Source organism: Crinia signifera, chromosome 6 (assembly GCF_055691185.1).
Source record: "Crinia signifera chromosome 6, ASM5569118v1, whole genome shotgun sequence".
Classification (NCBI taxonomy): Eukaryota; Metazoa; Chordata; class Amphibia; order Anura; family Myobatrachidae; genus Crinia; species Crinia signifera.
In genome coordinates this window covers 64,851,379-64,875,327 of record NC_139222.1, presented here as the reverse complement: position 1 = coordinate 64,875,327, position 23,949 = coordinate 64,851,379, and the positions used below count along the sequence as shown (strand labels likewise).

General features: G+C 43.8%; 1 long non-coding RNA gene and 3 pseudogenes across 1 annotated transcript in view; 2 read left to right on the top strand and 2 right to left on the bottom strand.

Moving 5' to 3' along the window:
- The window catches only part of LOC146006958 (uncharacterized), a 50,039-nt gene that overhangs the window by 8,692 nt on the left and 17,398 nt on the right, over nt 1-23,949 (top strand). The window lies entirely within an intron of this gene.
- On the bottom strand, nt 13,745-13,863 carry LOC146011626 (5S ribosomal RNA; annotated as a pseudogene).
- On the bottom strand, nt 20,012-20,130 carry LOC146011625 (5S ribosomal RNA; annotated as a pseudogene).
- LOC146011623 (5S ribosomal RNA) lies at nt 23,601-23,719 on the top strand (annotated as a pseudogene).

The window sequence follows — 23,949 nt, the reverse complement described above, 5'->3', positions numbered from 1 at the left end:
TGGCCATTGCTGTACAAATTATAGGCCTAAAGCTATGTTTGTAAAGCATGCATCCGCATGGCCTCACACACTATTAACAAAACAATCTATAAATTAATGTTGCACATCATGCTGGGAAGTGGAGTTACACAACACCTGGACCCACATAACTACACCACTAATGTCAGATATGTCATTGGATGTACTGTTATGTCAATTATTCAAGTGGTGAGGCATGGCCACACTCCAAAAAACCACCAAGGGGACCCTTGTTCCTGGAGAAGGACAGGCCACACCTCATGGTCGCCCTGCAGTGATATGTTGCAACTAATGTTGATGTTGGATACACATATGTGGTTGTTGTGATTGTTTATGTGTAGAAATGTGTAGGTAAACATTAGCCACATTATTTACTTACGGCTAGTTGAGCCATCCTGCTCGCCGCTGGTTGGGTGTCCGGTGGTTGCGGGGGTCAGGAGCAAGGGGGATGAAATTGGACTTGGGATTGAGGTAGTGGGTTGGAGTGGGGATTGGAGAGGGTTGGGGGTGGGTGGTGGGGAGGTGTAGGGGGGTTGGAAATGGGGTGGGGAGGGGGTAGGGGAGTGGGTGGGGGTAGGGGTGTGGGTGGGGGTAGGGGAGTGGCTGGTGGAAGGGGAGGTTGAAATGGGGTGGGCACCAGCAGGCCCCAATGTCTCCTCCTCCTCTTCCTCCTCACGGGCTGCCTCCTCCCAGGCTGCCTGCTCCCGGGCTGCCTCCTCCCGGGCTGCCATGCGTACCCTTGCGCGTGCTGAAATGTTCATGTTGATGGCATAGAAATCGAAGGTTGGGTTTCATAAAAATGGGGGATAGAAAAATTCACATTAGTCATGCTCATAACCTTACAAATTATAATTTCAGTTATATTTAATACATTTATCATGCTAACTAATTGATATGCTACACCCAAAAACAGAGGGACTACATATACCCCCATATACACCCCCTATACACCCCATATGCACCCCATATACACCCCCTATACACCCCATATGCACCCCATATACACCCCCTATAGACCCCCTATACACCCACATACTCATGCACATATTTCTAAAAACTACAGAAATCATTGCTAACAAATGCAGACATCTTTGTAAATATATACTTACATCAGCTAATATGCCGGCGAATTGTGCCTAGCAGCACTGGCTGCCGCCGCCGCAGGTCAGACCAGCGCCGCTCCACCTGGCCCAGGCTTCTGCGGACGCCGATCCGGGCTAGGATCAAGCGGCGGGCAGCATTATACGCCCGCCTCTTCTCCCTGTTCGCTACATATGGGCCCCTGGGCCCCAGGCGCCGGTCCATGACCTCAACCAAGGCCACCAGCTCCTCATTAGAAAAGGGGTTAGCCCTGGTTAAAGACATATTGGCAATGGCGCAGTTATTAATTGCAGGTACATATATAAGTTTTGGTGGTTGCTGATTGGACGAAATGGTAGGTTTTTTTTGTTAACTTTATTAATCCATCTTACATTAACAATATGTATGCGAATAAAAACTTTCGCGGACCGTTCCGATATGCATACCATAACATACATTATGCTTTCAATGTAGGGAGACACGTACTGTATATACAGTGTGCGAAAAATTATACACGCAACATCTACTAATACATACGCTGATACCAACGCACATACAACATGTTGGTGTATGACAAATTAATCCTCATAACAAATGTAAGGAAAGCATTGTAACGTTGGTATGTGTTTAAATTTGTTTAAGAAAGCATACACGAACTCCAACAGAGACCACCTAAAAACACTCATCATTGGAATGACAGGTGCACACATTTAACCATGTAGCACACAATGGTCAACAACCTGTGTATGTGCATGTACAGGTGAATGTTCAGGTGCGTTGAGACCTGCGTAATTTAAGCGGGAATTATCGGCGTAAAATATCGGCGTAAATTAGCTACTACATTGCGGTGAAAAATATACGCCCCCTTGTTCATGGCGGGAGTTTACCATATAAATATCCAGTCAGATGCAGGCCATAATTGCTGCAAACATGTCTAGCTCAGATGTTTCCGCAGCTGAGGACGATCTACAGAGAGCAAGAGCAGAATCCTTGCTTGAAAGGTTGAGGCAGAGGGAGCAGGAGAGGACAAGGAGGACCCAAGAGCTAGGGGCCCCTCACTAACAAGCACTACTGCAACGCCACCAGCTCCACAAGGGCCAAGCAACCAGCCAGAACAAGAGATTGCATCTCTCCAAACAGGTGTGACCCAGCAGGTGCATGGTGAGAGAACTGGGGCCACCAGAAAACGAGCTGCAACATCTAGGGCGAGGACTGAGCAGGATACCACCACCAAAAAGAGAAACCCTGCATTTCTAGAGGCAGAATTGAGAATTTTAGTGCCCAGGGCACGAGAATGGATCGAATTGCCAACCAGGAAGCCGGGTGCCAGTGCAAAGAGAAACCTTTGGGAGAAGATCACAGAGGAAGTGAACCAGGTGTCACCAGTGGTCAGAGATTGGCTATCAGTGAAGAAAAGGCAAGTGTGTTTCTCCCCCTGATAATGTCATATGTACATATGTTACATGTATGTTTTGAGAATAATAGAAAGGTGTGTTTGTAGATAGTGCTACACTTCAATGTCACATGTGAACACAACCATGTCTAATAACCCACATTTATATATGAAACATGCACCATTGGTGTGATGTGAGGTTATGGGCACAGTTCTGCTCATGTGAAGTATGTGATGGGACAACAGAAAGTGTGTTGTTGAAAAAGAGTTGTTGTAACATGTTCCATATGATGCTACTGAAACAAAAATGTCCAAACTGTGCACATGTAGCTGGTGAGAAACTACACATCCCAGTATGCCTTCCCATAGTTAAATTACTCCATAATAACAACACTGTCAAGCTATGGTGGAATGTGTAGTTTCACACCAGGTGGAGGTGCATAATTTGACCATGGATGATGTCATTTCTGCATAGTGATCTATGTATGTGCATTTAGTGGCCTAATGAATGAGATGAGACACTGAAATGCCTCATAATGGAGAGATTAATGTGTGTGTGGGAAACATATGCCTAAAAAACATAAGATCACCCACACTAGGAAATGTAACGTAGTCATGATGTTCACTAGCACAGTGGTGCACATATCTCATGGTGATATTTGTATTTTTGAACTTGTAGGTGGTCAGACTTCAAAACTACACTGAAGAGGAAGATGACTGACCGGTACAACCACAGCATGTCCACCGGGAGGGGACCTATGCCAGATAATTTGGAATATACCCCCCTGGAGCAGGACGCCTTGGATGTCATTGGTCAGGGGGATATCCAATATGGATAGTGAGCTCCCGGTGGAGGTCTTTAATGCTGCTTTTGATGGTAAGTCACAGTAATGCATTGTATTTGGTAAGATAGTGTTTTGTGTGTATGTGATGGTGACATTGTTTTTAATTATTATCCTAGAAGAAGCAGAAACACAGGATGAACCGGCAGCATCTTCCTCTGCAGAGCCACAGGTGGAGCAAGTGGTCCAGCCTCCACCAACACGACACCCCCAGCCACAGGACACATGGGATGCCAGGTGGATGGTGATGCTGGAGAGGATCGAGCAGCAAGGGTTGGATGCTGCGGTCCGTCAGCAGCAGGTTGGGGAATTTCTGGCAGATTGGAAGGCCACAAACAGGCAGCAGTGTGAGGCCTTCAACCGCACGAATGGCATTCTGGCGGCTGGCATGCAAAGCATTGCCCAACAACTCAGCCGCCAGAATGACATTCTGGTGGAGCTGCTCACCACCGCCAGGTCCCTAAGGGACAATCCCCCATCTGCTGGGCCACCCCAAGCTGCTCCCCAACCTTCCACCTCTGCTGACCCTCTTGTGTCCACTAGGGCAAGACGGCGCAAGCCATCAGAGCCAAAGGCCCCTGTCCCCAAGGCCCCATCTAAAAAGGGGAAAAAAGGGCCAAAATAATGACACCTGGTTCACTTCCTCTGTGGTTGGACCCCAAATGTTTAAATTGCACTGGACATCCACTTTCTGAGTTGGCCATCTATCCATTTTCGTGCCATGGGCAGTAAAGTTCTTATTTTGACCTCTAGAAATGCAGGATTAATTTTTGGTGGTGTGTATCATGCTTAGTATTCTCCCTGGTTGTTGCAGTTCGTATTCTGGTGTCCACATTTCTTTCACCATTGCATTTACAGGGTAACACATGTTTGGAGATATGCAACCTCTTGTTCTGGCTGTTTGTTATTTTTGTCTATATTGTATATTTTATTTTTATTTATGACAATAAAGTGTCAAATAAGCTGTGATGCTGAACAGCAAATAAATTTATTTTGACAATTACCACACAATTGTTGTATGTGTAATTTCTTGTGTCAAACAAATAATACATTTATGTGTACTTACTGACCAGGGTATTTTTGTGTATTTCTTAAAGTGTTGTAGAAGTTTCCCATGTGTAACCCTCTCCATGGCCATTCACATGTTCATATCCAACTTTTCCCAGCTAATTAGTTTGTGTCAGCACATGTGCAGAGCAACTTAATAGGTGAGAAAGCAGTTTGTGTGCAGGTGAGGTAGCTCCTACATTAGTAGGTAAAAGCAGGTCCAGAACAATGATTTCCTCATGGAGTGGGTGAGGTAGGCAAACAAGGGTCAAAAGGGACATTTGTGTAGGAATGCATATGTGTCCTCCCTAAAAAACCAGTCATGTGTTGGTACAGGTATGTTAAAGATGTGTGAATCGGCCCAACATGATAAAATTGCTTGTGAACAAACATGTTTAAATATGTAAATATATGAGTTTTCAGTGTCATAAGCAGATGTAGGAATCCTTTGTTAGAGAGATGTGATTGCAATAATGTGATTGGTGGCATCTTACATCCAGAGTGTAGTAAAATCCAATTCATAGCAGATCAGAAAGTGGTACAGTTCTGTATTTTGGGTACTATACAAAGATTGTGTGCAAAATAGTGGGCATGGGCTAAAAACATTGCTGAAACATCCTTTGTAGCTGTTAGATGTGGTTTATGTATTTGTATCATAAATACAAAACATATGTTTGTATTAGAGTGAACACGTTGACACATGTCGACTTGTGTAGATTGAGTGTGCTACTGTGTAAAGTATATGAAAACACGTAGTGAATGTGTATAAATGTTTAACAAATACCTACCTTAGCATATATAAGCAGGTCTTAAAATGATTCTTACCTTAAATTAAACAAACCTTTAAATGTAGAGAAGTGTATAAAGTAAAAATCCAATGTGTTTGAGTGCTGTGTGTAGCTTGCAGGTAGTGAAATAATGGTTTGGACTTAATAGGCAGCATTGCTTATTACATTCAGGTGTATGTGTTTGAGTAGTAATCAGCATTAATTAGCAGACCCAGGCGTCCGCTCTCATGCGGTATCTGTAGGGGTGGCTTGAGGTGGCGGTGGCGGCCGCCTGTTTTGTGTCCGAAAATGAACGGTGCTTTTGCCGATCGAGCGGTAGTAGCACCGTACATTTTTTGTGCACACCCCCGTGTACGCCCATGTTTACGCCCAGTTTCCCTCATTATTCCGGCCGCTCCCCTCAACACGCCCCTATGCCGCCCACAATGACCGCACTCTCGCGTACAGGTTTTTTCGCACGGAAAGACCCGTCCGTGAGCGTTGTGGAGTGGTCGCGCCTGCGCATTGGAGATGGTACGCATGCGCAGATCCAAAAAAAACCCCGGAACGTACGCGTACGGCCCAGCCGCACGAACCAGAATAAGGCCCATAGAGAGTGTGCAAGAAACAGCACCAGTGAGGGGGTATGAAAGAGCAAGGGAGACTGTGAGAGAGAAGAGGGGAAATGCAAGAGTAGAGACTTGGTGTTGAGAGAGAGAGCTAAAAAAGCAGGGGATAGAAAAAGAGTGGAGAAAGCAGCTGAGAGGGTGACAGCGTGGGTTGGGGGAGAGCATGGGAGAGAAATGGACTAGAAGAAAGAAAAAAAAGGAATAGACAGGGTTGGGCGGCAAGAAGGGGTGAAGAAACGGGCGGCGAAAGGTGATAAGGCAACAGGTGAGGGGGTGGCGGTGACTCCATGGGGATCGAAAGGAAGTGAGGAGATGGGGAGCAAGAGGGGGTAAAACAAAGGAGTGGGGTGATGGGTTTAAAGGGGCGAGAGGAGCTGAGGTGGTGAAAAAATAAAAAATTATTCAATAACTTTGGGGGAAACCTTCTGGTTCTCCCCATCAATGGTAAGTGTTCAGCATTGGTCATAGACATTGATACAGAATCATTGTTGGACAATGGCCATCCCTAGTAGGAATGGCCATCGGCACAAGCATTATCAATGTTTGCTATCAATGGCAATAGTGTTAGCAGCCAACAATGGTAGCATGTTATGCAATGGATGACATCAATGTTCTTAACTATTGATGATGATCAGTTTTTCTTTTGCTGATTGAAATAATTGCTGGCCATCTTAAACCTGGGGGAGTTAAATGGAGAATGTGTGTGCCAAAACCACAAGTCTCTCTACAGTGGCTGCTTGCGATGTGATGGGTTACCTCCCATGCTTTCAAAGCACGTCACCAGACACCCCGCACACACACAAACCCTCCATGTACAAGGCAGTATACTGCACCCCTCCACACAGACTGCAACAGCATACTCCGGACCCCACCCTCACATCACTTGTGCGGAGGTGCTGGGCCTGCGGGGTCACTGTTTGGGGAGTACAGCTGCAAAAAGGTAAAATATGCATAGGAATGGCAGAATCATAGATATCCTTTATCAATAAGTTGACTTAGAATCAATAAAGATCATACAGTACATAATACTCCAATTGTTGGTGCAATTTGTGGCTGTAAATACCTTTTTGAATAACAATCAGCAGGATCCTACGCCAGATTGCACTGTAACGAGTCTCCCACCTCACATAAATATGGCATTACTGTGTGGGAGAACATCCAGAAATGGGATAGTGCAAAGTAACCTTTTAAATGTTAAAATGCTCTTACAATAAATGAGGGAATAAATCGTAAAATCTAAATGTCCCACTGAGGCAAAGCAGCAAAAGAGGCTGGTGTCCTGGATGTCCACAGTTGGAGTATGAAAAACCAGCCTGCAAGAATCTGGAATAATCTGGATCAAACGGTCTGCTCACTAGGCAAAGTCTCAGACGGAGATTGACTCAGCGTTGTGTAGATATAAAGTGCATGCTTTCGTCTGGTTTATTGGCTGGTGAGCAGACTGTTTGATCTGGATTCTTGCACGATGTTTTTCCATATTCTTACTGGACATCCAGGACACCAGTTTGCGGCTTTGCCTCAGTGGGACGTTCACATTTACGCTTTTTCTTCCCTCAATTATTGTAAGTGCATTTTAACATAAAAAATAACCATTTAAAAGGGATACTTTTTTTGATGTTCTCATACACATTAATGCCATATATATGTGAAGTGGGAAACTCCAGCACAATCTGGAAACCTGCTGATTATCAGTCACATATCATACCATCAATAGGAGTATTATGTGCTGCATGATTTTTATTTATTTATTCTGTCATCTTATTGCTATTGGGTATTTATTATCTATGAGAGCACTATTATTGTACCTTTTGTCACATGTTTTAGAATATTCTGGATGTATATATTTTGCACATAGTTGCCTACCATCCTGCATTCTGCAGGAGACTCCCTGAAATAGCAGCAATCTCCCTCTCTCCCTCATTAGTCTAGCAATCTCCGTCATTTCACCTAGCCCACATTACACTTACATCACAGTTACCTCCCCCCCTGCATTCTGCAGGAGACTCCCTGAAATAGCAGCAATCTCCCTCTCTCCCTCACTAGTCTAGCAATCTCCCTCATTTCTCCTAGCCCACATTACACTGAGAGATACTGTAGATACATTTACATTGAGTCATCCATTTCCCAGCACTTTACCAAGTATAGTAGCTCTTACTAACTGCTTTGGGGCTCATCTACATTTGGATATAAGTCATTTTAAATTACACACCCACGCTTCTAGGTGCCACATTCACAATCTCCATATATGGAACTAGACACGCCCTTTTGGTGGAGCATGACACGTCCCCTCAATGAGGCGCTTTGCAAAATTCTATTACCAGCTATAATCTCCCTGAAACTAGTTTTCAAAAGTAGGTGGGGTGGGTGTGTATCAAGGTGACCCAAAATTGGAGTACCCTGAGACGCACTTCCTGGCGCTTAGCAGTGCTTTTAAAAATGTATTCAGACAAATTCTTTTATATATTTTCAAATTTTATACAGCTGCAGCATGCACTTCTGTGAGCCTGTCTCGACTCACACAAACAAGAGAAAATTGGGGTGGGTTGAAGTGTATTGCGCTGCTGATTTAAAGAATTAGTTGTAACACACTGATTGGCTGAATAAAAATCAATGCTGGACACACTGTGTTATATTTTTAAATTTTATATAGGAAAATAGAAAATTAGCAATACATATACATACATTTAATGCCTAGATGTGGAAATAAAAATAAAAACAAGAATATAAAAAACAATGTTAAAATATCTCATGAATTGGGATCCCAGTAAATAGATACAAATGATTTTGTGCCGTTAATGGCAGACCTTTAACAATAGCTTGTTTCAATATAATGATGCAGTCAATTGCACTGATATCAGGAAGGAATTTATCCAGATCGTATATAATTCGTTGTATAGAATATATCGATTATGTGAATTTGCAAATATTGAGATGCAGTCACAGATATAGATGGTATGCTCACCCTTTCTAGTAACACTTGCTTCGTGCTGATTTTGTAGGGGAAGATGAAGGGAGGGGGGGATTTCCTCCAGCGATCAGGTCCAGGTATTTGGAGATTAGTTGCTCCCTTGCTGGTGTACCTGACACTCCTCTCGACACTAGGCCGGTGTAGCCTGCATGCGGTTACGTACGGATTCACCGCACTGACCGCAGCAGTAAAGGAGTGATTTAGGTGATAGATCGGATTCTCTGTTTAGTGTAGGAGTCCTGCTCCCCTGTTGTAGCGTGGAGAGCGGCTGGTTGGAACAGCTGATGGCCGGCAGCGGGGGGAATATGCTGCACTTCAGCTGAAGCTGGAACACGGGGTCAGCGGTGAGCCGGCAGGTGGATCTGCGCTTCAGTGGAATCACAGACAGCGTGAAGCGGTTAAATTGCCGGCAGCGTGGAGCGGATGTACTTCTCCTGAGAAACAAGCTAAGGTCTGCTATCGTGGATCACCAGTTCAGGTGTGCAGTGACGTCAACGCGTTTCGTCCCCTAGGTCAGGTGGGAACTTTTTCAAGACGGATACCAGTGTTCTTTGGCAAACTTTATTTATAGGGAAGCCTTTGCTTTTAATGGCCAATTAATTAATCAATCAATTGTATTACTTAATGTTTCACCTCAGCGAACTGAAGCCATTTAATGCACAATTTAACCAATAGCTTTTGCTCATAATTCATCTAACTTTCTACACAGTGTGTCCAATAGATTAGTATATTTCATAAGTATCTACAAAACATAAATTATAGATTATTCATAACAGAGTAGAGTGTATATTAATTAATAAATCTATTTGCGGTATACACAGACCCGGCATTTATTTAGTATACCACGTAGAATCGGTACCAATACATGTTATTTTGTCTATATCCCTTCATCGGTTTATATCAAGACTGCTTCAAGAATATTTATAAAATATGGTATCACTTAAGCATTCTCAACACAATTAGAGGTATTTGTCGGATGCTTTATATACTAATACATGATAAAGAACATCCGAACCAATTATAGGTGAGAAAGGCTGCCGGTATATAAATAATGTACTTATATTAGACATATTTATTTAAAAAAGAGAAGAAATGGGAAGATATATTCAAATGTATTTTTATAGTATTATTTTATTTTATGTTATAATACACGAGAAGAGAAAACATAGTAAAATTATAATGAAAATGTTCGAGAAGAGAGAGCATTGTGAAATTATAAAAATGTAATTATGTTAGAAATAAATTTGTTAGCGAGATAGGGAGAATGATTGGACAATATTGTCTCATACATATCTATATATATATATATAGTACTAGACCAGTGGTGGCCAACCTGTGGCTCTTGAGCCTCATGCGGCTCTCCCCCTTGTAAAGTGAGGCTCCTGCTCCCACTGCTGCCCGCCGCCCACCATCTGTCCCAGTCCCTCCTGCTGCCGGTTCCCTGAATCCCTTCTCCTTCTGAGGGGAGGAGAGCGCGTATCGCGCATCTCTCCCACCCCTTACTGTGCATCCTTGTGACTGGGCCGTCCGCCAATTAGAGCTCGTGGGCCAGCAGCCAATCAGGAGCCAGCCAGTGAGCTTTGATTGGTGGGCGGCCCAGTCACAGGGAAGTGAGGGGGAAGGAGATGCGTGGTGTGCTGTGCTCTCCTCCCATCAGTGACATGACAGGACTGCAGGGGGACACCAGACTGTCCTCTCCCCGCCCGGCAGCAGCAGCAACAACGGTGAGTGCTGCTGCTGGGAAATTTGCACTATGGGGGCATAGCAGTTTGTGGCACTGTGGGGGCATAGCAGTTTGTGGCACTGTGGGGGCATACCAGCTTTTTGGCACTGTGGGGGCATACCCGGCACCGTGTGGCGCATACTTGGCACCGTGGGGGCAAATGTGTATCTAGCACTATTGGGGGCATATGTATATATGGCACTGCACTATTGGAGGCATATTTGTATCACACCCACCCAAGGGGTCAAAATAGACCACGCCCCTTTTTTGGCGCATGTGCCTTCGGCTCTTTAGTTTGACTACCGATATTTTTCGGCTCTTTACCTCTGACCGTTCGGCCACCCCTGTACTAGACTATATTACTTTTTTTATTATTGTTTTATTTTATAGAACCAGTGTATATTTATTTATTGGTAAGGAAAGATTTTTATTATTATTCTATCGAGAAAAAGATCTTATAGGATTAGCATATGAAGTTTGTGCTGGTTATAGCCAAGATCTGAATTTCTTTGATAATTCTTATCAGAAGTCGACACCCATTTGACATCTTCACAGTTTCACTTCTGTGTCGATACTCCTGTAGTAAATTATTTTTCAGTGTCCTATACCCAAAACATTTAGTTGTCCAATAATTCTTATCTTATAAGGGCCCTCGACTTCACCTGTCTAGATTAAATAAATTCCCCCAAATAATAATAATAATATCAAAATACAATACAATAGTTGACTTATGGACCTCTCACGGGGCGGAGCGACAGGGATCTACCCGGCATGCGCATCAATTGTGACATCCCGGGTTTGCAGACCCCACTTGCCCCGCCCCCTTGATAGATTCACCTTTAAAGAAAATTCACTTATAAGATAAGAATTATTGGACAACTAAATGTTTTGGGTATAGGACACTGAAAAATAATTTACTACAGGAGTATCGACACAGAAGTGAAACTGTGAAGATGTCAAATGGGTGTCGACTTCTGATAAGAATTATCAAAGAAATTCAGATCTTGGCTATAACCAGCACAAACTTCATATGCTAATCCTATAAGATCTTTTTCTCGATAGAATAATAATAAAAATCTTTCCTTACAAATAAATAAATATACACTGGTTCTATAAAATAAAACAATAATAAAAAAAGTAATATAGTCTAGTACTATATATATAGATATTTTTGAGACAATATTGTCCAATCATTCTCCCTATCTCGCTAACAAATTTATTTCTAACATAATTACATTTTTATAATTTCACAATGCTCTCTCTTCTCGAACATTTTCATTATAATTTTACTATGTTTTCTCTTCTCGTGTATTATAACATAAAATAAAATAAAATAATACTATAAAAATACATTTGAATAGGGCGTGGCTACGCTGTGGAGGAGAGCAGACGCATCCAGCCTGAGCTCCCGTTCTGCTTTCCTTTGAAGCCTTCTTTACCCTATCCCCTCTACCCCAGGACCCTCTCCCTCACCCCCAGCCGTCCCCACCACCCTCCAGCTACGATCGGGTAGCAGCTGCGGAGCCGGGGAGTGCTCCGTGCGCTCTCGCGGGTTGCGGCCTACCCAATCCAGTGAAGCCGGGGCCTCGATTTTAGACGCGGCCGGCCGGAACGGACCAGGAGGCCGCTCGGAGCGGCGCCGCGATCCACCCGCTTCATTCGGCGGGACACCCAGCAGCCCGGAGACCCCTCCGCGTCGGGGAGCCGCTGGTCCCCAACGGCAGGACCAGAGTAGACCCAGCAGCTCAGGCGGACGCTCCGATCATCGGGCGGCCGCCATCTTGGATATCTCCGGGGAGAGGCAGGCACCAAGCAGGTTAGTCCCGGACCACCGGAGACAAGCATCAGACTCTCCCATGGGCACTCACCTCACATAAGGTCAAAGTGAAAACCCCTGCTGCCCTTCCTTTCCCCTCCCTCCCCTGGTGGGCCCGGCTACACGTTTAGAGGCCTGATAGACTGCGGGGACACAGTTGGAGAGACCCCGGGCACAGGAATTTTAGCTGACTAAGATCTGTGGGTGCCCCGTGGCTCAGGAGTGCCCCGAACCCAGCAGACACCTTCCCTAACAGCCCTCGCTGACTCCCGGGCAGAGAACTGACCCTGGGACTTGAGACGTCACCAGGTGCCCCAGCTTGAGTGTCGGGGACTGCTTCCTCCCCTCTGGGGACTGGTGTGAGGACCTCTCATTCAAATCGGTGACCGACTCCTGGGGCCACGTGAGACTCAATCTGCACCCAGCGACCCCACACTCCCTCCGTCTGGTCCACCACCATTACAGAAGCCCCTGGCTCCAGCTCTAGCCTCGGCTTGACCCTCTCATTATAACAACCCTCCCACCCCCCTGATAGCCGTGCAAGACCGTTTATTTGCTCCCCCTGGTGCAATTGGCGGCGAAATATCAGCTCAAGGGCCGGTCCCTGGGCTCAGAGGGGAGAGACTCCCTACTCTAAATAGTTCAACCTCCTCCCTGGAGGTCAGGACAATCACCAATATGCTCACCTGAGTAAACTTTGTAACCTGCGGGGACCGAAGCTATCCTCCACTACCGATCACCTCAGCCATTTCCACTCCACAAATACTACGTTTACACTTTGGTCGCTGATCTAGGCCACGACCGGTCTTGTTTATTATGTCTCAGAGACACAAGAAAACTCCCCAGCCATCCGGAAACTTCTTTGGCTCCAAATCTAAGAGTTCTTCAAGCAGCATGCAGCTCTCAGACTCCCCTTCCCAACCTGGAACGGCAGAAACGACTATAGACCCCCACATTCAAGCAGTTATGAACGGACTCCTGGAAGGGGTACAAAGTGCTTTCAAACAGGAGCTAGCCAAGGCAGTCTCGGAGTTCAGGTCCGACCTGACAGCTCTGGGCAACAGAACTGACGCTTTAGAATCTAAAACGGACGACTTATGTCGCTCCCAATCCCGTCTGGATAAAGAACACTCCAGACTCCATGAAGAGATGGAGGCCCTCAAAGAGAGTAAGAAAGGGGTTGAAGATCCGCACAGACTTGTAATCTGTGTAGTGATTTTGATACCAACTTAATGAACTACTATACTTGACAAATTCTGGTAGTTACTTGGTTGGCGGTGCGCCCAGCGTTTAGAATCAATGGTAATACATAAGGTAATACACCTAGTATTGATGGTATGGGGAAAAAGAAAAAAGATGTCACAGCCTCTATATATGTTAATAACTTCTTTAATAGACACTCTCTCTGGCAGTCATGTTACAGGCGTTTGTTTAATACGGCGGCTTATACCCCTAATTTTAATATTGCCACACCTGGGCTTCCCCAGGGGTCTCCCACCTGAGTACTGTCCTGGCCCTCCACTGCTTGGCTTCCAAGTTCGGGGAGGGTTTGGGCAGACCAGTGGGGTATGGTGGCAATATATTGGGGTTGGTATCTGATCACAAATAGCCTGTTGGGCTGCAAAGGGAGGTGGCTCAGCAGGCGCAGCACATGAGTCACACTGTCACTGAAGAAAAATTATTATATATATCTATGTTAAATTTATGGTGGTTGTGCTGATATTAATGAAAAAAGAGGGGAGTTAGTTACTGAGTGCTATAACTGCTGGGGAGTAGAAAAAAACAGAAAAGAGCAACATTGTGTGTTTACACAGAAATTAATTAGTAACAAAGTTATCACTGAATAATACTCTTCTGAAGGAGACAGTCAGCATCAGAAATGGTGGCACAATTAGTAATTAACAATTAGGTTGTCACCAAGTATTTAAGCAGCTGATGAGAGATAGTAGCGTCAAGCAGACATTAATCAATTCCTGTATTTCACTGGATACATTAGATCTCCATGGGATACAAGGTAACAAGGTAACTGTGTCTGATCACTCATCTATAACAATTGCAAGTTGCTTTTTGTAGCGATGTACAAGATGTGATGACAGACACTCTGTGCACGATATGAGGATTGCTGATCGCAGTCTGATTGGGGTTACAGATAGTACAAACCCAGTTTAGTCAAGAAAAAGGGGGCTCATGAATAATTGGTAAAGCACATCTCCAAGGGGAGATGATCACAATTTGGACAGGTATAGCGAGCACATCTCCAAGGGGAGATGATCACAATTTGGACCGGTATAGCTGACAGTACAGGGAGCGCTAACCGACTGCTTGCTGCAGTAGCGGTGCGCTTATCTGACCTGATGCCGCTGCCTGAGTTAGCGGCTTGACGGAGATAGGGATCCTGGGTGGTCGCGCTGGCTGGCGGCGAAGTTGTGAGCAGAGACCGGCCGGATACTCTGCGCCGGAGCTGGGCGCGTGGAAGTCTGGATACCTGATCTCTCGCTGTCTGAGCCGGAGCTCCCTGGGGAGTGTGTCAGCGGCGGCGTGTGGACGCTGAGAGTTGCTGCCGGTATTGGGTTGACGGTCAGAGAGGTGAGAGGCTGGACATCGGGGCTGTGGACACGTGTTTCGCCTATAGGGCTTCTTCCTGCAGTGCCATTTTGGATGAGGGCAAATGCCCTTGCTTTATTCTCTCTCATTTTGATGGACAGCCTTTTTGACCAATCAAGTCTTGAATGGGGCTGTATTGGTTTAATTCAGGGGATATTTGTTCCTCTCCTGGATACATTGGTTAAAAGTTTTTGTTATAAGACGCATATATATTAGGTTGCATGGTATAATTGGCTAGTATATGCAAAACGCATATATATTAAGATGATATCGGCTGGTATGTTCGTATCTGGCATTCTTTCTGTCACTCAGCATTTTTATTATTTTGAGAGATTGGCTTGTAAGGAATGACTGGCTTATGAGGAATCCTCTCCTGGGTACATTGGTTGAAGGTTTTTGTTATAGATGCATATATAAGACGCATATATATTAGGTTGCATGGTATAACTGGCTAGTATATGCAGAATGCATATGTATTAGGATTATATCGGCTGGTGTGTTCGTATCGGACATTCTTTCACTCTAAATTTTTATTATTTTGAAAGGTTGGCTTGTGAGGAATAATTATCCTCGGGGTATTGTGAACTGGATAGTGATGTGCTGAAGATTGGGGAGTGAATAATATTCTATAGTGATGTTAGTCATAAGTAGTGAATACATGTATATACTAATGAAATAGGTTAAAATAAGTTATTGGTGAGACCTCATGAATTATCGTGGGTCTGAAAATTACCTATTCGGGGGATGTTTTTTTGGGGGTAATGGTGATAACTGATTGGTGCCAAAAGTGACAAGAAAATCAAGCAAAAAATTGTGACATGGTGACGTGCTATTGGGGGAATATACACCCCAAAGTGACGGTTGCATGGTGAGATCTATTGGGTTAATAATAACATGTGAGGTATATGGTTGTGGGGGTCATGATGGATTAGGTGATGCTGGTGCAGATTCCAGTATTCAATGTGAGATCACACAGTATATAGTGCCCAATCATTGGGTGTGTAGGAGAGGATGACCCGGTGTGAGTGTGTGGGGACAATAGGTGAGATTGGTTATCGGAGATTGGTTGGTAAGTGGGAGTTACCCACTGTTTGATTGTAAATCAAGGAGTATGCATGTTGGTGATTTTACTTCAGAAATGATCCATATTTAATGTCCTCATTAAGGCCGTCAGGGGCCAAAGATCCCAAACTGAAAATCCATTTACTTTCCTTTTGAAGGAGTATTTGGTTCAAGTCTCCTCCCCTTAATCCTAAATGGATCTGTTCCAAGCCACGTATCTGGAAACCGGCTGGTTTTCCTTCATGTTTTTTTAAGAAATGCCTGGCGACCGTGGTCAGTTTTTTCATTTTAATGATGTCTGATGGAGCATTGCGGATGTTGCCAAGATGTTCTAAGGCTCGCTGCTTGAGCATCCTTGTAGTTAGTCCCACATACTTCATATTGCACTCACATGTTATACAATAAATGATATTTTTGCTCTTGCAGTTGAAGAAGTCTTTAATTGTGATGGTATTGTCATATTTATCATTTATTGTAAGTGTTTTGTTGACATGGGGGCAGATTTTACAGCTTCCACAGGGATGGGTACCCTTGAGGAGTGGAGCTTTGGTCGTAGTATTAGTGAAGTGGCTGTGCACTAATTGATCTTTTAGATTTGGGGCACGCCTCCAGCTCATGTCTACTTGTGGTTTCACCTTTGCGGCCAGATCGCTGTCACTGAGAATTATGGGCCAGTGGTTTTGTATGATGTTCTTGATTTCTTTCCATTCTGAGCAGTAGTTGCCCACGAACCTGATGGTATTGTCCATGGATTTGGCTGAGGATCCCTTGTCTTGGAATAGCATTTTGGATCGGTCTGTCAGGGTAACGGTTCTTTCTGCTTTCTTAATTGACCTATTAGAATATCCTCTATCCTTTAACCTCTTGGTGAGGTCTTTACAGTTGGATTTAAAGGTTTCATCATTTGAGCAGTTCCTGCGTAATCTTAAGAACTCTCCTTTTGGGATGTTGTTCACAGTGGGCGGGAAATGCGCGCTTGACTGATGGAGAAGGCTGTTGGTAGCCGTTGTCTTGCGGAACAGTTCTGTTTCTATCATGTTATGAGCGCCTCTGTAAATTTTTAGGTCCAAAAACGAAATGCTGGAACGGTCCTGGGTATATGTCAGCTTGAGGTTTAAAGTATTGGTGTTCAAATGGTTGACAAATTCTTTCAGTTGTTGTTCGGTACCTCTCCATATCATAAAGATGTCATCTATGTAACGCATCCATGTTGTGATGCAGTTATCATAGATCTGGTTTGATTCGCTGAATACCACCTCTCGCTCCCACCATCCAAGGAAGAGGTTGGCGTACGTGGGGGCACAAGCCGCCCCCATTGCCGTCCCCCTCCCTTGGATGTAGTATCGGTTATTGAATATAAAGTAATTCTTGTGCAGGACAAAATTTAGTAGGTCCAGTAGAAACAGCTGAAAGTCACCGATGTTGTCCATTTCAAGGAAATATTTTACTGCCTTAATACCCAGGTCATGGCTGATGCAGGTGTAAAGTGCTTCAACGTCCATGCTGACAAGTATTTCTTCCTCATCCAGGTAGACATCATGTAGTTTTTTCAAAACGTCTGCAGTGTCCTGTGTGTAGGAGGGCAAAGATGTGACATGTTGTCTGAGATGTGTGTCTAAAAAGACACATGCTTTCTCTATTAATGCTCCATTCCCTGACACAATTGGGCGTCCGGGAGGTTCATGTAGGTTTTTGTGAACCTTTGGTAGCAAATAAAAAGTTGCTACGCGTGGGTTAGGGGTTTGTAGGAATTGATGTTCATTTTTGGTAATGACATCATCCTTTAATGCACCATCAATGAGCCGATTATATGCAATTTGGAAATTTGATGTAGGATTGAACATGGTCTTAGTGTAGCAGGTGGCATCATCCAACTGTCTGTTGGCTTCCTGTAAGTATAGAGAGTGGGGCCATATAACTATATTGCCCCCCTTGTCCGAGGGCTTGATTTGGACATCCTTCCATTCTCTTAGTTCTTTAATTGCTTTCCTTTCCTTTTTATTGGTATTACCAATATATACATGATGTTTCCTTTTTTTGTACAGTTTATCAAAGTCCTGGGCGACCATCTTGGTAAAAACTTGTACCTCAGGGCAGATGTTTGGTGGGGGGAAGAAGGTTGATCTTTTCTTGCATGCCGGTCTTTTCTCAGGTTCCTGGGTGGTAGTGTCACCAAGTTCCTCCAAAGCTTGTAGGGCTTCCAATTCTTGATTGGTCCATGCGGTGTTGTGGAGGATATTGTCGTCTTTTTTGGCATGAAATTTGGTGAGTAGTAATTTCCTACTAAATAATTGCAAATTGGTTTCCCATTGGAACCTGTCGAAAGAGGATGTGGGGCAGAAAGTTAAACCTTTCTGGAGAACTTGTTCTTGTATTGCTGTTAAAGTATGTTAAGATAAGTTAATTATCTGAAGTTGTGATATGTCTGTTCTTGCGTCTCCGTGCCCCTCAGGGGATATCGGTTCGGTATATGCGGCCCCCATCGTGATGCGTTTCTTCTTCCTCTTCTTTTTGCTGCGTCTGGTCTTTCGTTTTGTTTGGGGCCTCGGCCTCTGCTGTACTCTAAAAAAGGTTCCGGTATGGATTGAGTTGCTCCGATTGATTGTGAGTGGTAGAAATGGTTGGTCGGTCTTCTGGGTATGGGATCCTCCCTTTGGTGGCTGTCCTCACTTAACTCATCCGTGCTAGAGTAGTCTGTCTCAGATGCTGGTGTCGGTTCAGATCCCTGCGTTGATTTCGCTTAGTCCAGCGGAAGACTCGTCCTGTGTGGAAGTCAGTTTGGTCACGATGGAATTTATTTCTCTTCCTTTCAATTATTACTTTTTCATACTCCTCTAGGTCTTTTTTGTTTTTTTCAAAGTGGAGTTGGAAGGAAGTATTCGTCTCCCACGGTTCCAATTTCTTACCTAATGCTTCAACTTCTTTAGAGATGGACTCTAGTACAAGGTGATTATGTTGAATTAGGATTCCCATCAATTCCTGGGAACACTTCAAAAGGCTATTTTCCCACTCTTTTTTGAGGTTTTCGGTGCATAACTCAAACGCTGGAAAGGTCCTTGGTCTAAGACCTCGTGGGGTAATTTTTAATTTGCAATAGTTTTCTAGGCTTGTTAGATCCCAATTTGTTCTAATTTGCTTTTGTAATGTAAACTTTAGTCTGGTGATATCATCATTCCAGTTGGAATCTGGCACGTTCTCATTGACGGTAGTAGGGAAGATATTATCCAAGTTGTCAGTCCTTCTTTTGGATGCTAGTTCATTTCTCAGACTAAATGTTGACATTGAGTAATTTTGGGTTGACGAGGACTGAGTAGAGAAGTTGAGAGAGAGCAAAAGCAAAAATTATATGTATGAGTAAAGTCTGTATATGGTGCCAATACCAAAGTGTCGTGCTGGATCTTGGAGCTGAGAAAGGCCTCAGGAAATTCTAGTAGGTAAGAAAGGGGTTGAAGATCCGCACAGACTTGTAATCTGTGTAGTGATTTTGATACCAACTTAATGAACTACTATACTTGACAAATTCTGGTAGTTACTTGGTTGGCGGTGCGCCCAGCGTTTAGAATCAATGGTGAACACTGGGGTTTTTTTTCGTCAGAAAGAGAGTCCGACAAAAGAAAGAAAAAAACGCTTTTTGGGCGCACTCATTTGTTAAAGATGTAGTATGATATTATTAAAACATAGCTTTTATTTAGACTTTATTTAAAATAAATGGCACAAAAGTAGTTTGATGTTTAGATATTAAAATGTAGTGTGATCCTTGGACTGGTTTGGTTCCAGGGAAATTAGTAATTTAGTCACACATTTAATTTGTCATTCAAGCACTGATGTTATCAGAGGTATGATTACCAATGATTATAGGCAGTGAAATGATTCGATTCCCCTAGGTATGAACAGTATTGTGCTTAATAGCATAAAGTAATACACCTAGTATTGATGGTATGGGGAAAAAGAAAAAAGATGTCACAGCCTCTATATATGTTAATAACTTCTTTAATAGACACTCTCTCTGGCAGTCATGTTACAGGCGTTTGTTTAATACGGCGGCTTATACCCCTAATTTTAATATTGCCACACCTGGGCTTCCCCAGGGGTCTCCCACCTGAGTACTGTCCTGGCCCTCCACTGCTTGGCTTCCAAGTTCGGGGAGGGTTTGGGCAGACCAGTGGGGTATGGTGGCAATATATTGGGGTTGGTATCTGATCACAAATAGCCTGTTGGGCTGCAAAGGGAGGTGGCTCAGCAGGCGCAGCACATGAGTCACACTGTCACTGAAGAAAAATTATTATATATATCTATGTTAAATTTATGGTGGTTGTGCTGATATTAATGAAAAAAGAGGGGAGTTAGTTACTGAGTGCTATAACTGCTGGGGAGTAGAAAAAAACAGAAAAGAGCAACATTGTGTGTTTACACAGAAATTAATTAGTAACAAAGTTATCACTGAATAATACTCTTCTGAAGGAGACAGTCAGCATCAGAAATGGTGGCACAATTAGTAATTAACAATTAGGTTGTCACCAAGTATTTAAGCAGCTGATGAGAGATAGTAGCGTCAAGCAGACATTAATCAATTCCTGTATTTCACTGGATACATTAGATCTCCATGGGATACAAGGTAACAAGGTAACTGTGTCTGATCACTCATCTATAACAATTGCAAGTTGCTTTTTGTAGCGATGTACAAGATGTGATGACAGACACTCTGTGCACGATATGAGGATTGCTGATCGCAGTCTGATTGGGGTTACAGATAGTACAAACCCAGTTTAGTCAAGAAAAAGGGGGCTCATGAATAATTGGTAAAGCACATCTCCAAGGGGAGATGATCACAATTTGGACAGGTATAGCGAGCACATCTCCAAGGGGAGATGATCACAATTTGGACCGGTATAGCTGACAGTACAGGGAGCGCTAACCGACTGCTTGCTGCAGTAGCGGTGCGCTTATCTGACCTGATGCCGCTGCCTGAGTTAGCGGCTTGACGGAGATAGGGATCCTGGGTGGTCGCGCTGGCTGGCGGCGAAGTTGTGAGCAGAGACCGGCCGGATACTCTGCGCCGGAGCTGGGCGCGTGGAAGTCTGGATACCTGATCTCTCGCTGTCTGAGCCGGAGCTCCCTGGGGATTGTGTCAGCGGCGGCGTGTGGACGCTGAGAGTTGCTGCCGGTATTGGGTTGACGGTCAGAGAGGTGAGAGGCTGGACATCGGGGCTGTGGACACGTGTTTCGCCTATAGGGCTTCTTCCTGCAGTGCCATTTTGGATGAGGGCAAATGCCCTTGCTTTATTCTCTCTCATTTTGATGGACAGCCTTTTTGACCAATCAAGTCTTGAATGGGGCTGTATTGGTTTAATTCAGGGGATATTTGTTCCTCTCCTGGATACATTGGTTAAAAGTTTTTGTTATAAGACGCATATATATTAGGTTGCATGGTATAATTGGCTAGTATATGCAAAACGCATATATATTAAGATGATATCGGCTGGTATGTTCGTATCTGGCATTCTTTCTGTCACTCAGCATTTTTATTATTTTGAGAGATTGGCTTGTAAGGAATGACTGGCTTATGAGGAATCCTCTCCTGGGTACATTGGTTGAAGGTTTTTGTTATAGATGCATATATAAGACGCATATATATTAGGTTGCATGGTATAACTGGCTAGTATATGCAGAATGCATATGTATTAGGATTATATCGGCTGGTGTGTTCGTATCGGACATTCTTTCACTCTAAATTTTTATTATTTTGAAAGGTTGGCTTGTGAGGAATAATTATCCTCGGGGTATTGTGAACTGGATAGTGATGTGCTGAAGATTGGGGAGTGAATAATATTCTTGTCACTTTTGGCACCAATCAGTTATCACCATTACCCCCAAAAAAACATCCCCCGAATAGGTAATTTTCAGACCCACGATAATTCATGAGGTCTCACCAATAACTTATTTTAACCTATTTCATTAGTATATACATGTATTTACTACTTATGACTAACATCACTATAGAATATTATTCACTCCCCAATCTTCAGCACATCACTATCCAGTTCACAATACCCCGAGGATAATTATTCCTCACAAGCCAACCTTTCAAAATAATAAAAATTTAGAGTGAAAGAATGTCCGATACGAACACACCAGCCGATATAATCCTAATACATATGCATTCTGCATATACTAGCCAGTTATACCATGCAACCTAATATATATGCGTCTTATATATGCATCTATAACAAAAACCTTCAACCAATGTACCCAGGAGAGGATTCCTCATAAGCCAGTCATTCCTTACAAGCCAATCTCTCAAAATAATAAAAATGCTGAGTGACAGAAAGAATGCCAGATACAAACATACCAGCCGATATCATCTTAATATATATGCGTTTTGCATATACTAGCCAATTATACCATGCAACCTAATATATATGCGTCTTATAACAAAAACTTTTAACCAATGTATCCAGGAGAGGAACAAATATCCCCTGAATTAAACCAATACAGCCCCATTCAAGACTTGATTGGTCAAAAAGGCTGTCCATCAAAATGAGAGAGAATAAAGCAAGGGCATTTGCCCTCATCCAAAATGGCACTGCAGGAAGAAGCCCTATAGGCGAAACACGTGTCCACAGCCCCGATGTCCAGCCTCTCACCTCTCTGACCGTCAACCCAATACCGGCAGCAACTCTCAGCGTCCACACGCCGCCGCTGACACACTCCCCAGGGAGCTCCGGCTCAGACAGCGAGAGATCAGGTATCCAGACTTCCACGCGCCCAGCTCCGGCGCAGAGTATCCGGCCGGTCTCTGCTCACAACTTCGCCGCCAGCCAGCGCGACCACCCAGGATCCCTATCTCCGTCAAGCCGCTAACTCAGGCAGCGGCATCAGGTCAGATAAGCGCACCGCTACTGCAGCAAGCAGTCGGTTAGCGCTCCCTGTACTGTCAGCTATACCGGTCCAAATTGTGATCATCTCCCCTTGGAGATGTGCTCGCTATACCTGTCCAAATTGTGATCATCTCCCCTTGGAGATGTGCTTTACCAATTATTCATGAGCCCCCTTTTTCTTAAATAAACTGGGTTTGTACTATCTGTAACCCCAATCAGACTGCGATCAGCAATCCTCATATCGTGCACAGAGTGTCTGTCATCACATCTTGTACATCGCTACAAAAAGCAACTTGCAATTGTTATAGATGAGTGATCAGACACAGTTACCTTGTTACCTTGTATCCCATGGAGATCTAATGTATCCAGTGAAATACAGGAATTGATTAATGTCTGCTTGACGCTACTATCTCTCATCAGCTGCTTAAATACTTGGTGACAACCTAATTGTTAATTACTAATTGTGCCACCATTTCTGATGCTGACTGTCTCCTTCAGAAGAGTATTATTCAGTGATAACTTTGTTACTAATTAATTTCTGTGTAAACACACAATGTTGCTCTTTTCTGTTTTTTTTCTACTCCCCAGCAGTTATAGCACTCAGTAACTAACTCCACTCTTTTTTCATTAATATCAGCACAACCACCATAAATTTAACATAGATATATATAATAATTTTTCTTCAGTGACAGTGTGACTCATGTGCTGCGCCTGCTGAGCCACCTCCCTTTGCAGCCCAACAGGCTATTTGTGATCAGATACCAACCCCAATATATTGCCACCATACCCCACTGGTCTGCCCAAACCCTCCCCGAACTTGGAAGCCAAGCAGTGGAGGGCCAGGACAGTACTCAGGTGGGAGACCCCTGGGGAAGCCCAGGTGTGGCAATATTAAAATTAGGGGTATAAGCCGCCGTATTAAACAAACGCCTGTAACATGACTGCCAGAGAGAGTGTCTATTAAAGAAGTTATTAACATATATAGAGGCTGTGACATCTTTTTTCTTTTTCCCCATACCATCAATACTAGGTGTATTACCTTATGCTATTAAGCACAATACTGTTCATACCTAGGGGAATCGAATCATTTCACTGCCTATAATCATTGGTAATCATACCTCT